The following is a 14,909-nucleotide window of genomic DNA, read 5'->3' as shown; positions in this document are numbered from 1 at the left end:
AAAAGTCATTTTCAACACCACATGTGCAGGTACAGAGGGCTGCCAAAGCAGGTGGGGCTGAAGGCAGCTCTGGTTTAAGTAATCCTGATTAGGGGTTTCATGGTAAACACCTTGGGAGTGTTTAAGATCTTTATATTAGGGGAGTGTCTATTTGCCACGTTATTAAAGAGGCTGATGAAACAGCCTCTGGTTTGGGAGCTCGGATCACTGGTGTGACACAGGGTTAAATTACAACCACAGTAACATGTCACAGACTGTCAGGAAATTAATCCAATGTTCTCCACATGCTGGACATTGTGAGACATGTCCAGCACGTGAAGAAAAATTCCTTTGCCATTCATCATCTGTTCCTGTCACCATGACTGTTTAGCCAAGAAACAGAGAAAAAGCTGGGAAGTTGGGATGAACCACGAGTGACTTTTATTCAATATGAAGTTTTCCTAGAGATTCTGAGCAATACCACATGGATGAACTCTCCTTTGACCAATCCAAAATATTTTTTTCCACTTGTGATGTACAAATAAGCAGGAAATTTCTGTACAGAGTCAGAGATAAGCATAAAAACCAGAGCCTATGATTGGTGTCTGAGGAAGCCAAAGTACCTTCTAAGAGGTGACATGCATTTAACTTGCTTTTGACATGCTTTTAACACATCCTGCACCAGGGACATCCCAGCACAGTGGTCGGGATCTGCCCAGCTCTGCTGACAAGGCAAGGTTCAAGTAAGTCTGTAAATGCAAATTTAACAGCTGTACGTTTGGCTTAAAAAAAGGTTCTTCACTTTTTAGAGTGTCTCCAATACCCAAAGAAAGCAGGTTGAAAGCTTTCACTCTAAGTGCTGCACTGTGCATCCTGCTGGTGCTGCTTCCAGCCTAGTTTGATCCCTGAGAGGTGCCCACACTCCAGCATCTCTGGGAGCGCAGCACTGGTTTAAGATCTGCAGGCCAAATTTATTTCCTCCAACAAAAAGCCCTGTGAGAAGCAGTATCAGAGTTGTGGGCACCAAGAGCCCCAGATTACACAAAGCACAGTAAGAAAGGAGCTTACCTGGTGTGTTTGACTTTAGGGAAGGTACAAGGAAGTGTTTCTTATCTGGACTGAAAGAGCACACTCGATCATTGCCTCTAATCTCTCTTTTGATGTGTTTAACACGAGCAGAGGCTTCCAAGTTTGTTTTGTTGCTTTTGTCACATGTTTTCTTGCTGGTGGAGCTCCAGCCCCAGTAGAGGACAGCAGGCTGTGGCCCCAGCATCGACACCAGGTATATGAGTAAGTTTTTGAATAGTTTGCATCATTTTTGGCAAGGGAGAGGTAAAAAGGCACCAATCTTATGGGTTGTCAAAATACAACTAGACCAGTATTTCCTGATCAAAAGAAAGCTGGCTCCATCACCAGTTCATTTCCCTGAAGAGAGCTTTGATAGTCTGAGCAATGCAATTGTAATATGCAATGAGCAAGAGGAAAAAAAGATTATTGATTTCCCCACCTCCTAATGCTGGAGTGTATTTACTCAAGGTAAATGCAGGCACAGGGCTGGCAGCTGAGACAGGAGCCTGGCCTTGCCTCAGGCACCCATGTCAGAGCTCTGCTCTGAGGCTGCCAGCCATAAATTGGTCCCCCTGGAGCTTTCAGGTGAGAGAGGGAAGGCGGGAGGAGGGGGGGGGGGGGTGTGGAAATTATAAGGGAAGAGAAAAGAACAAGAATGCCTTGAAGCACCACAGCATGAAGCACTTAGAAGAAATAATTTGCCCTTAAAATCACCAGTAAATCATAATTCCTTCCTACAGGTTTCCCACTGTTTGAAGGACATTTTGCAGAGGGGGTCAAGTGGAAGGGAGTTTTAGATGCTTTTCATACAACTCCATGTGTCATTTATTTGTCACCTTTACTCTAAGCAGCATTATCTCTGTCAGAAACCAATTTGAAATGCTCATAACCATGTGAAGCCCACAGCAGATGGCAGCATACAGCAAAATTTTGCCTCCATCCTCTGTTAAAAGAATAAACAAATAAACGCTGACCAGTTTGTGCCTCAGCCACCAGCAGTGGAGAACGCAAATGCAGTCGCAGCACTTGTCACATTTTTGGCTGTTTGAGGAGAGGTTACTGACGAGATGCAGATCCCCCAGCAGAGGAGGGGACTCTCAGGCTCCTGGGAGTGTGGTCAGAGCATCCCCAGAGCTCCCCAGGTGTCCTCTGGTGGTGCTGGCCCCAGCTCCCCAGATTGTGTGGCTACTGTGTGCTAGTGCTGCTGGCTTCTCATGCTGTGGGATACCCTGGAAATCACAGCCTCAGGATTTCTCATGCTCTGATATATTGTTATTTTCAAAATATAAAAAAAAAAATAAAAAATTACAGTGGAATAGCAGTGAGGTGTCACTGCAGAGCTGGCTTTGATCCAGAGAGAGCTGTTGAGCAGTTTATTATCCACATCTCCAAATACCTGTCTATTCCCAGTGGAGGCTGAATTTATAATTGGACATTAACAGTGAAAAAGAACTTTCTCCTTAGAAATTATTTTGTCACTCACCAATGACAGAAAGAAAAAAGTTTATTTAAAGGTTTATCAACCTTCCTTTTTATTAGCACTTTTGCTAGGACTGGGATGGGATCGCAACTTATAGGCCTCAATGCAAAAATAAGACCATCACATAAAAATATTTCTGCACAGGTACCTGGTGCTAGACACTTCCAGCCACATACAGATAACTGAATTTTAGGAAGCTGGTAGGGAAGTGGAAGTTAAACTTCTCCAGAAACAAAATAATTCATTGCACTATGGCTGCAATGAAGAAGGAAGGAAAGGTGACACCTATTCAAGATTTCCTTCACCTCCTCCTCCAGTTTCTCCCTAGAGAAGGAGGAAAACATGTCCATGGCAGCTGCAGAGCTCTGTGTCCCTGCCCCTCCGTGGCTCTGCATCCCCTCACCCACTCACACCACGATAATCCCTGCTTTTTATAGCTCCTCCTCTGCAATACCCCAGACCCTCTCTGCCTCTCAGAGACCTTCTTGCCTCACAAGCCCTTTGCTTTCTCCACGGGTCTGTGTCCCTAAATGCCAACCTTCCCTCTGCTGGCTGTCCCTCGTGTACCCTGCCCATGGCACTGGCTGGGCAGGGGGCAGGGCAGGCAGCAGACCATCAGCCCAGCAGCTGCTGCCAAGCCAAATGTGCCACATCCCTGCTTTTCCCTCAGTGGGAAGAGTCACAAATTGGCACAAAACGTGTCAGATGTTGGTATCACCGTTTCAGTAGTTTCTCCTGCAGTTTCTGTCTCAAATTCTGTCCAACGGGATGAGGAGTGTTGAGGTTTGACTCCAGTCCCATGCAGCTGCCTTAGAAGAAGGAGAATCAGAAGGAAAAGGTGAACCTTGTGGTTTGAGATAAGAACAGTTTAATAACTGAAAAGAATAATATTAATAAAAGCAACAACAGCACTGAAAAGGAGAGAGGGAGAGAAATAAAACCCAAGAGACACAAGTGATGCCCAGTGCTCGCCTTGCGCTGACCAATGCCCAGCCCAGCCCCAGCCCCTCACAGACAACTGCCCCCAGTTTCTACATTGAGTATGAGGTTCCACAGCATGAAATATCCCTTTGGCTACTTCAGATCACCTGTTCTGTCCCTCGTGGCTTCTTGTGCAGCTCCTCACTGGCAGAGCATGGGAGACTGAGCCCTTGGTTTAAGGTGATCACTACTTAGCAACAGCCAAAACATCCGTGTGTTATCAACAATATTCTCCTGCTAAATCCAAAACACAGCACTGTACCAGCTACTGAGGAGAGAATTAACTCTATCCCAGCCAAAACCAGGGCATGGGGTGACTGGGGGACTGGGCAGCCCAGAGGGAGGAGGGCAGATGTGCTCCCTGCTTGCAAGAAGCAGGCAGAGCCCCAAGGTATGAGATAACTTCAAGCCTTCATCCCCATGCAAAGGCAGCTCCCTCTCCTGCTCCCCAGCTCCTCACCCCTCTGGGGTGGAGCCTCTTGCCACGCTGCCCTGTGCCCCTGTCACAGTCCCAGCCAGTCCTTGAGCATCCCTGCACTTGTCCTGCTGTCCCTGCACAGGTGTCACTGGCAGCAGCTCCCCGTCCCCTGCTCCGGTGATGTCTGGGCACCAAGCACTGCTCCTTCCCAAGGGAGCCACAGCCCCACTGGCCACCCCATCCTTCACTCGTGTGGGACTGAGCCTCCTGGGTGTTTGCAGAGAAAGGAGGGAGGCAGAGAAAGGAACGAAGCCTCAAGCTGCAGATAGGCTTGAAAATAAATATAAGCCAGCAAACAAAAAGGGAAAAAATGCCTTGGAAAAGTTAAAGAGCTTGACATTTGTGGTTTATATCCAGGAGCTTCTGCTCCCCCCTTTCACAGTCCAGGAGCTCCCAAAAGGGTGTGTTTGGTGGAGATTGGGCTCCACAGAGAAACTCAAGGCCAGGTCAGTGGCAGCAGAGGCAGAGCACACCTCACTGCCTCGGGGGGCTGCGAGGAACCAGAGCTGCTCCCCTCCCTGCCAGCAGCAGATGGAGCAAACTGGGAGCATCCCAGTTCATGTGCTGGCAAATGCCAGACCTTCCCTCTGGCAGCACTGCCTGCTGAGCAGTGCCAGATGTGCTGCACCTCTGGATCAGCCCTTGCCAGCTTCCTCAGCCCGAGGGCCACAGTCATTTTAAACAAAGTCAGGACCACCTTGGACCATGCAGCCAAATGATTTTTTATTTACAAGTAGAGGTGCTTCTTTATTTATGTGATTTCCCTTTTCCTGTTCACCCATGTAGATCCATGGGCATGTGTTCATATTTATAGCAACAGCTGTGGTCACCGACAGATTGGGAGTGGAAATTCAGAAATGCTGCTTCAGGTGATTAATTAATTCCCTTCCCATTGCAGATGTTGATTCTAGGACTAAAAAATTCCTAGTCCCTGCCTGAGATATGGATTTGCTGGAGAGGAGGGTGATGACTGCTGTTCCTGAGAACCCTCTGAGTGCTGCCAGCATCCCTTTCTAAGACACCAGGGATGTCAGTGTGAGACCCGTGCTCACAGGGGGATTTATCACTCATGAGAATCACACAAATACCACACACAACTCAAGTGTGAGGACTGCAGCAGGGCAGGGATGGAGCCAGAGCCATCCCAGGGACAGGGGAGCTGTTGGGGAGAGCTCCCAGCCCACAGGGCATCCTTCCCCCCACGAAGGGCTCCTGCAGTCCTGCAAGGGCTGCCTTTTCCCAAAAGCTCCCTGTTCCCTAGGGCTGCCCATTCCCCAAAGCTCCCTGTTCCTCATCCCAAGGGCTGCCTTTTCCCAAAAGCTCCCTGTTCCTGTTTCCCAGGGCTGCCCATTCCCCAAAGCTCCCTGTTCCTCTTCCCAAGGGCTGCCTTTTCCCAAAAGCTCCCTGTTCCCCAGGGCTGCCCATTCCCCAAAGCTCCCTGTTCCTCTTCCCAAGGGCTGCCTTTTCCAAAAGGCCCCTGTTCCTCTTCCCAAGGGCTGCCTTTTCCAAAAGGTCCCTGTTCCTCTTCCCCAGGGCTGCCCATTCCCAAAAGCTCCCTGTTCCTCTTCCCAAGGGCTGCCTTTTCCCAAAAGCTCCCTGTTCCTCTTCCCAAGGGCTGCCTTTTCCCAAAAGCTCCCTGTTCCTCATCCCAAGGGATGCCCATTCCCAAAAGCTCCCTGTTCTCAAGGGCTGCCTTTTCCCAAAAGCTCCCTGTTCCTCTTCCCAAGGGCTGCCTTTTCCCAAAAGCTCCCTGTTCCCCAGGGCTGCCTTTTCCCAAAAGCTCCTGCCTGCACCCAGCTGGTGCCTTTGGGGTAACCCCTCCACCCCAAAGCTTGGCAGGCAGCAGTGTCACCTTTTGTACCCCACTGACGTCACCAGCTCTGCAATGTTGACTGAGCCCTAATCAGTCCCTGTGGATAGTAATTACTGCAATGAGTGTAACATTTAACGACCTCTCTTCAGGCCCTGTGGAAGTTCCCAGGAAGCAACAGAAAACCACAGGCACCCACGGGAATGGGGCTTCTTCCAGGCTTTTTTGCCAGTGATGGTTTTGCAGCAGGAAGAACTGCAGGGCTGCAGCCCCGTAATCCCAGTTTCCCCAGTGCTACAACCTCTGCACATTATCCAGCAAGGCAGTCTGCCTGCAGCGGAAGGACTGCACCACTGCTCTGCCTTTTACCTGAAGGCACAGGTACCAAATCTGCCCAACACTGGTAAAAGAAAGGAGGAATGATAACACGCCCCTCTGCAAATCCTGTCTCATTTGGGTCTGCACATCTTTGCTTCACTAAAGAAAAAAAAAAAAACAATTTCTTCCTTCTTCCCCCCATCACTTGCAGCCCCTGTTCATTTTGTCCCTTGGACTGAGCACTGCTTGAAGGATCCCCATCACTTGCATAATTTAAGAAGCAAATAGAAAATATTGCTGCACACACATATAAAAGCATTGATCTGGTGATTCACTGTATTGGATAACTTATTTAGCAGCTGGCAGAGCACACACCCAGTGATAAATGAGAGCCAGGCTGGTGAGAATGCCCAACTTGATGGCCGAACTTCCCTTCGCCCAGGATCAGCCACTAGCCTGCTTTAAATGTGCTAATAACATGTTAATCAAAGGTGACTAAAAAAATTAAAACAGTAACAAAGCTCCACAATTAAAATCAGCGTGTTTGAGTAAACGCAACCAGAGTAAAATAAAAGCTCAAAAGGGATTGTTTCCTTTGGATACAAATCCTGCCCAAAGCCTGCAGAGGGACATTATCCTGAATCCTAACCACCTCCCTGGCTGTGGGACAGCAGTGACCCAGAGACAAAGCTCAGGAGTTTCTCTATCAGCATCCAGGAACTGTAAAATCCAGCATCTGAAATTAGCCTGGGCTGCTGCATAACACTTCATAGGGAGCTTGCTTCACTGTCAAGAAATACTAAACATTGAGTAAATACTGTGCTTATAGCTGTAAAGTTGTGTGCAGAGGTGAAGTTATGTGCAGAGGTGAAAAGTAGCTCAGTCCAGGATCATGAGGGACATGATGGGCACAGCAAATGAAGGCAATCTGAGCATTGCTCCTCAGAAAAGGAGGGAGGGTAAAGGTTGGGACACCAGTGATTTGTGTTTCTCAGAGCTGTGGTAGCACGGTCACACAGAGATCTGCTTTCCCAGCAGTGCTGCTTTTTGAGCAGATCAAAAATAACATTTTTCTGAATCAGATCAGGAATCATTGCAGCTTCTTTCTTTCTTTCTTGAGTTGGTGAAAAGCTGGTTTAATTTTGGACTGAAACCATTCAGCAGCTCAAAGGGAGCAGCCCCATCCTACCAGCAGAGAACTGGGGAGTAAAGCTTTGTTGCTGCTTTCAAATTCTGTATGGGAGCCTCTCACTCTGTTGTGTATGTGCCATCAGGAAAAATAAAGTGGTGCTGAGAACCTGCCTCAAGGACCTTGCCACAAAAGATCGAATCAATTTTCATTCCCCAAGATAATTGAACTCAAAAAACAAGCCAATATTCAGAAGGGAAAAGAGATTTTCTTAATGTTTAGGTAATCTGCTAATAGCGTAAGGTTTATTTAAGTAAGTTTCTGTGGCACCATCCTGTATAATCCGTGCTGTAGGCAGCTCAGAAAGGTTTCTTATGGAGGAGCCTTTAACTGAAAGGTTTCTTCTGGAAAAATCTTCAAGGTTTCTTATGGAGGAACCTTTAACTGAAAGGTTTCTTCTGGAAAAATCTTCAAGGTTTCTTATGGAGGAACCTTTAACTGAAAGGTTTCTTCTGGAAAAATCTTCAAGGTTTCTTATGGAGGAGCCTTTAACTGAAAGGTTTCTTCTGGAAAAATCTTCAAGGTTTCTTATGGAGGAACCTTTAACTGAAAGGTTTCTTCTGGAAAAATCTTCAAGGTTTCTTATGGAGGTGCCTTTAGCTGCCCTGGAAAAGGAGCAGTAGGAGAGGCACAGGGACAGGCAGAGTCTCTCAGGTGTTGTTTGGGCAATTCTCTGTCAAACAGGATGAAAGGATTTGTGCTGGAGGTGTTTGTGGCCAGGCAGGGGGAGACAAGCTGTGATGCCTCAGACCTTCTGGCTGGACCTCTGGCCCCTGGGGCATCCTTGGCAAGGTGGCTGGAGCAGAGCATTGCCAGGGGATGGAGGGAGAAGGGCTGGTTTGCCTCAGAGCAGGCCAAAAGCAGCCACCAAACCCATCATCAGTGCCACGCTGGAGCTGAGGGGTTTTTCTTGAGCCTTTTGCTTGTCACATGGACCATCCCTGGCACTGCCCACAGCCTCATGGCATCGCTCTCTTACCGCGCTGAGCACATCCCCTGTGCTGACACCGTTGAACAGCTGATGTTTCCAGCTTCCAGCACTGCCTGTTTGCACAGGGAAAGGCAGTGTCACCCCCTCAGAGGCTCCTCGGGGTGCTGCTCAGGGGCACACCAGCCTGCACAGCAACGTTTTGGCTGCAGGCATAGAATAGGAAAAAAAAATACTGCATTGAAGTGTGAAGATTAATATATTCTACTTCTGACAGCAGGCCAGGACCATAACCTACTTCACTAAGCAGCCCTTTGCTCAGAGGATTGACCTGTGCTGGGCCTATTTATAGTGGCAGTGCAGCCCTGAGCTCATGGCTACTTTTGGCTACTTTAGATGCAGGTTTGGCTACCCATCAGTGCAAGGGCAGGTGTGGCCCTGACAGGAATAGAAGGACCAAGGAGAAGCTGACAGCAGGACGTTGTGGCATGGCAGGGGGCTGGAACCAGATGATCTTTAGGGTTCTTTCCAAGCCAAACCAGCCTATGATTCTGTGACATGCAGCCTTCAGGTTCTTCCGGGGCTGTGGCATGGGAGGAGGCACCTGGGGACTCTTGGGGGGCAAATGCCACCGTGTGCTCATAGCAGAGATCTCCTGAGCATGGCTGGGAGCAAGAACAAGGGCTAGGAGGAGCTCAGGGTAATCCTGGTGCTGGCCCGAGCCAAAGGAAAACAACTCTATCTCGAGGTCATTAAGCACACAAATTAACCAGAAAAAAATCAATTCCTTTCTCCTGCAGCAAGCTCAGGCATGGATGTGCTCAGATGCTGGTGGAGGGAGGGAGGGGAAGGGGGAAATTTGACCCCTCAGAACCCCTGGATTATGACAATCTTTTAAACAAGCAGCATTGTCCCACCTGTGCAGGGCAGAGAGGCTGGGGGATGGATTGGGATGCTCACACCGGGCTGTTGTGCAAATTCCCCAGGTGCTGTGTGGTGCTGCCCAGCTCCCAGGAGTGCTGCAGATGCCATGGGCTATTGCAGCTGGCACCAAGGGTGCAGACAACCAAACTGAGCCCTGAGGGAGAGCACTCAGGGACTTGGGCATACCCAAACGTGTCCAATTTGTGAAGAAAAAACACTTTTTTTCAAATTGTAATGAAAAAAATAAAAATACCTATCTCTGATAATTAGCCCCTTCATATTTCCTGTCCCAGTATTGCTGGAAAAGAGGAAAGCTGGAGGAAAACATGGAGTTTGCAATTATCAGCCCTTCCCATGCAGCCCTCAGGAATAGCTCCAGGGGTGCAGCTCCTTCGGGTCAGGGATGGCCCCAGATCCAGGGACAGGCAGGGTCCAGCCATGGCTGGTGCAGGTTCTGCCCTCCCTGTGGCCCAGTCAAAGCTGAACTCCTGCTGCTTTATCCCTGGACACTTGTGCTTTCAGGGAAAGTGGGGCAAAAAGTGCCGGGCTGTGGCTTCATCCGCCCCCATCTCCTGCAGGGATCTCACATTTCAGATGGGTTTTACTCCCATGACTTCAGCTCTGAATAACTAACCACACCCCACGGCACATGGAGGAGACTTTTGTTGGACTCCATGATCTCAGAGGTCTTTTCCAACCTAAATAATTTGTGATTTCAAAACCAGTTTTGCTAACTTTTAGGTCCAGGATGCTTGTTATGGAGGACTGGAGAGGAAAGACACCATCTAAGTTTAGCTGGATGGCAAGGGGGTGAAGCAGAGAACCTGCTGAAACCTGCTTTCATTCTGCTGCTTTCCCGAGGAGAGGGATTGCTGACTCTCTCCTGTGAGGAAAATGAGGCAGGCAAGAGCTTGGAGCAAAAGGCTGGCTCCCAAAAGCAGGGAGAGAGGCTGATCCAGCAATTCCAGCCTTGCTCCTGTGGGAGCAAACACCGACCCAGCAGGAATGGAGGGGCTCAGGACAGCCCTGCTGCCTCCTGGGCTGTGAAGGCAGGTACAAAAGGGACTGGCCACCTCAGCCTGGGGTTGTTGTTGCATTTTCCTGGAATCAGACTGAAATGCACCAGCCCAAGCAGGAGCATTAGGATGGGGCTTTTGCAGGGCTGTTTTCCCTGGTGACCATGAACAGTCACATCAAGCCATCAGTGGCCCACACTGAGCTTCAGGTGACTTGTAGTCAGAGGGGTAACCTGCAGTGCAAGGAGCCCTGAAGCAGTTAAAGCAAGTATTCACTATGGCATGAGCAATTTTTTTTTAATTATTATTTTAAAATGCCTAGGAAGGTAAAAGGATGCTAAAAGAAAATTATTTCCTTCTCCTAAATCTCACCCTCCTTTGAGCTGTGTCATGAGAGGGATGAGTCCAAGGCAGGAGTGGCCCAAACTTTAGGGAAGCACAGGATTTAAGAAACATCTGCTTTGTAGAGGTCTCTATGCACAAAGCCTGTTGGATTTAACCAACTAAAAAGAGGAAGAAAGAGAGATTATTTAAGGGTTCACTTTCTCTCTATCAGTCCCACAGACAGATGACTCACATTTTTATATCCTAGAGGAACATAAAGATGACAGTGGAGCACACAAAGCCCTTTGTCCTCATCCTGTCCCCATTCAGCCACTTTGCTGCCACCATGGCACAGGAATTGGTCTCAAGCAAACTTGTTTTCTTTCTTCCTTTCTATTCAAAGGTGAAGTGAATGAGGTCAGGGAAGTCCCAGAAAGTCCTGTTGGCACTAGGATGACCCACCTAATGTGAATGGGAGCCAAATGTTCATGCCAGGCTGATCCTGACCCTGGTGACATCTAAAGCAAATCAATTTCACCTTTCCATGTCCAGACAGGCTCCTTCAAACAGGGACAAAGCCTCATTGCCGAGGTTGCCCTTTAAAGACCTTCCCAGCTGTCCTCTCACCTGAAATCTGTGTGGGAGCTATTTTTCAGGAGCATTTCAGCTGAGGGTATCCCATCATTTCACACCCCATGCAGGTCTGTGCTTCCCTGAGGCCAGCAATAGGGATCACTTGCTTTGAACATTGCAAATCTCTGAGACCAATGTAAGACCAAGAAATTCACCAAATTAGGCCTTGCAGTAGTGATTATTTTGTTACATCATGCAGTTACAATGGCCAAGTTTAGTTCTAGCCTGGGAAGAAAACCTCTTACTAAAAATTCCTGACCAGTGTGTTCACTCCCATAACTGGTAGGGAACATTCTAATCAAAGTTTGTATAAAACTACTCTTAGGAATAGCAAACAAAGCATTTACTAAATAACAGTTACTCTGAATAGATCCCAGCACAAACAGCAGGGCTTGTAGAGGTAGCAACAAATAATTTTAATCACTGGCAGGACATTTTCTTTCTTACTGCTAATGCAATTTAATTAAGTAAAAATATCTTTAAGGGGCAAAGGGACTGAACCAGGGAATCACCTCCAGTCCAGACTAGAGGAGAGAATGAGGGGAAAAGCCCCAATCCTGAAACCTTCAGGTGAGAGCAGCTGGCTGGGGCTCCCAACTTCCAAGGCTTCATTCTGACTCACACAGTTCCCCTCTCAGCTTCTCCCCTCGCAGGTGGCCCTTCTTAATGCAAACAATTAAATGGGCATTAGGTGAAAGTGGCTGCTCCTGCTGCCAAATGAGGAGGACATTCAGCAGGCAGGGAAGGGTTCTTCAGAAATCAGTCCCCTTTTTTTACAGGGGCCTCATGTTCTCCACATTTCCAAACCTCTCCTTTGTTATCGAGGAGGTGAATAAAGAGGTTTTGAACCACTCCAAACAAAGTCCAGCCAGGCTGGGACTAAAACCCAGAAAGCATTTGTAGAACAGTGGGTTCCAGCAACCAGGAACTCATAGTTCAGTTTATTAGCAATTAAACCCCACTGGTCTCCTGTCAGCACTGGGTGCTGCCACTGCAAAGCCCTTCACAGGATGGGTCAGGCTCATCTGGTCCCTCCTCCCTGCCCAAGCAGGGGCATCCCAGAGCACAGAATTGTGTCCAGATGGCTCTGGAATATCTCCAGTGAGAGACCCTTGGCTGCAAAATGCTGCGTGCCTGTGCACTGTGCTGGTGACCAGCTCAGAATTTAACTCTTGGCTCTCTAAAGGTGCGGGAGGGGGACATTTGCCACCAATTAAGCATTTTCAGTGAGGCAGGGCTGGTGAAAGAGCTGGGCTGCTTTTCCTTTGTTTACCTGCCTGGCATGAGCATGCCTGTAATGCTGGGCAAGAGCCTGTTCCAGCTTTGGGCAAACTGGTTTTACTTTGGGAGAGAAGCGGTCTTTGTCCTGTGGCTGCTGAAATGAGAAGTGCTGTGCACTCCCCCTGAATCCATCAGGTTTCCATGCAGTTCATCAGTGGCAGAGCCTGCTCTCAGCACATCTGTTTTTCCTCACAGATGCTGGTGCTGTTGCCCTTCCAGAAGCCTCAGTGGCTTTTACCACAGCCACTGGATCTCACCAGCACGTTTTTAGGGCTGACACCAGCCCTGTCCCCTCCCCAGCCTCCCTGCACACCACCACAGCTGTCTGAAACCATGCCCAGCCTGCTGCCCAGTTCTTTTTGCTCTTCCAGTTCCTTTTCCTCTCCATTCTGACTTGCAGCCCTTCATCATTAGCTCCCAGAGGACTATCAGTAGCATATCTGTCTGACACAGGCAGTTTCACTGCTATTAATTCTCCACAGCCCATTGAGTAGAGACCTTCTAATTAGGTTTTAAGAATTTTCCCATTAGCAGAGAGACATTAAGAATTCAGGTCCCATTTATGAAAAGCAAAATATGTTAGAGAGGGAAGCTGCTTGGTTTACTGCAGTATTAGCATTCCACACCCCCCCCCCCCCCCCCGCATTTATGGACATGGATTAATTGCTGTTTTACTCCTGTGGATAGAAATATGTTTGACAATTCATTTTATTGTGCTACAAATGACAGATTTAACCCAGTGATCCAAAGTGAGAGCCCTCTTGGGCTACTGCATTGTCTGTGTGACATATAGAGAAAGTGTGAACAAAATCTTTCATCATGAAAATTTAATTGCTCTGCTATTTGCACCAAACTAGCTTTGTGTTCTCACTACCAAAGAGGTTTTCTGGCTCTCACTTTGTCCTGAAGATCTGAGGTAGGACTTTATATGAGAGTGGGGAAGATTGAGCCAGTGCCACGTCCTTGGCAAGTGTAGAAGGGCAAAGCTCTGCTGCCTTGGGCCCTGGCCACACTTGGCCCCAACAAGAGGGCAAGTGTCCCCTTCACAGAATCACAGAATGACCAGGCTGGAAGAGACCTTCAAGATCATCGAGTCCAACCAACCCCAACGCCTCAACTCAACCCTGGCACCCAGTGCCACATGCAGGCTTTGTTAAACACACCCAGGGATGGTGACTGCACCACCTCCCCGGGCAGCCACTCCAGAACTTTATCACCATTTCTGTAAAAACCTTTTCCTGATATCCAGCCTGTATTTCCCTTGGTGCAGCTCAAGGCTGTGTCCTCTGGATCTGTCAGTGCTGCCTGGAGAAAGAGCCCAACCCCAGCTGGCCACAGCCACCTTTCAGGAGCTGTGGAGAGTGATAAGGTCACCCCTGAGTCTCCTTTTCACGTGTCCCCCAGCTGCTGGCTATTCCAGACTCAGGGAATTCATGAACCAGGTGTGATGTTTTTGGTGGCTTTAAAAGCCCAGATGGATTTTCCCTCCCAGGAGCTGTTGCAAATGGCTTTTTGTAAAGATGGCAAGGACCCCTCTTGCTTGCTGTCTTCCCTGTCCCAAAACACCTTCAGGTGGGGAAGAGCTGTCACAGCCAATGCAATCCTTGCAGGCATCAAGTTTCTGCTTCAATCTACTCATCCTGACAAAACTTTATGTTGGAGAGATCCCAGCCAGCTCAAGAAGCTGTATTTTGATCCTGCTGGGTGCATTTGATCCAGTTCTTGCTCCTCAGCTGTAGATCAGTGAGTGCTTGCAGCACTTTTCCTGGGGTTACTCCAGGTAAGCAGGACACAGCAAGGGCAGCCTCAGTGCCCTTTCCTGTGCCGTGGCATCCTTCATCCCAGCTGGAAACCTCCAGTGTGCCCCTCTAGGCTGAGCTCTGGCTTCTGCAGTGCTCTTACCTGCAGTAACATTTTATGAAAGAACACAGTACAATGAGATGTTATTGTTAAGATTTTCCCATCTCGAGATAATTTTTTTTTCTCTCCTGATTCTTGCCAGAACTTTACAGTTCACTTTGTATGCCTGGTCTCTTTAAAATCTTTAAACTGAAGATGTCAGAGGAATTTCATAGCTAGCCTTTTCTTCTTCTGTTGAAATTTCTATTTTTTTTTCTTTCTAGTTTTTTCTGTCATTATTTTGTTAAATCCCTTGAAGAGTTGACCTGAACAGAGACACAGTTTTCCCCTGAAATAGCTCTCCCACTAATCATCATATATCAACTCTTGCTAACATTGGAGCTTAATATTTCTCCCTCTATTTTAAACCACATTTAATTGACGCAGAAGAAACACTTCCTAGCCAATATTTCCTCGCTTCACAGTCATCAATGAAAAGAGCAGTAAGTGAAACTTGCTAAAAACAGCAATAATCTTGACTCCACTCTGCCAGCTCCGTAGGTAATTTTTGCTATCAGCTCAGTTGAGCCAGCCCAGGTCACTTTCTAACCTCAATTCTTTTACAGACCCTGTCACACTGTACATCCCTCTCTGCCTTTCC

This window comes from Anomalospiza imberbis, chromosome 2, assembly GCF_031753505.1.
Source record: "Anomalospiza imberbis isolate Cuckoo-Finch-1a 21T00152 chromosome 2, ASM3175350v1, whole genome shotgun sequence".
Classification (NCBI taxonomy): domain Eukaryota; kingdom Metazoa; phylum Chordata; class Aves; order Passeriformes; family Viduidae; genus Anomalospiza; species Anomalospiza imberbis.
This window is presented reverse-complemented; position numbering follows the sequence as displayed.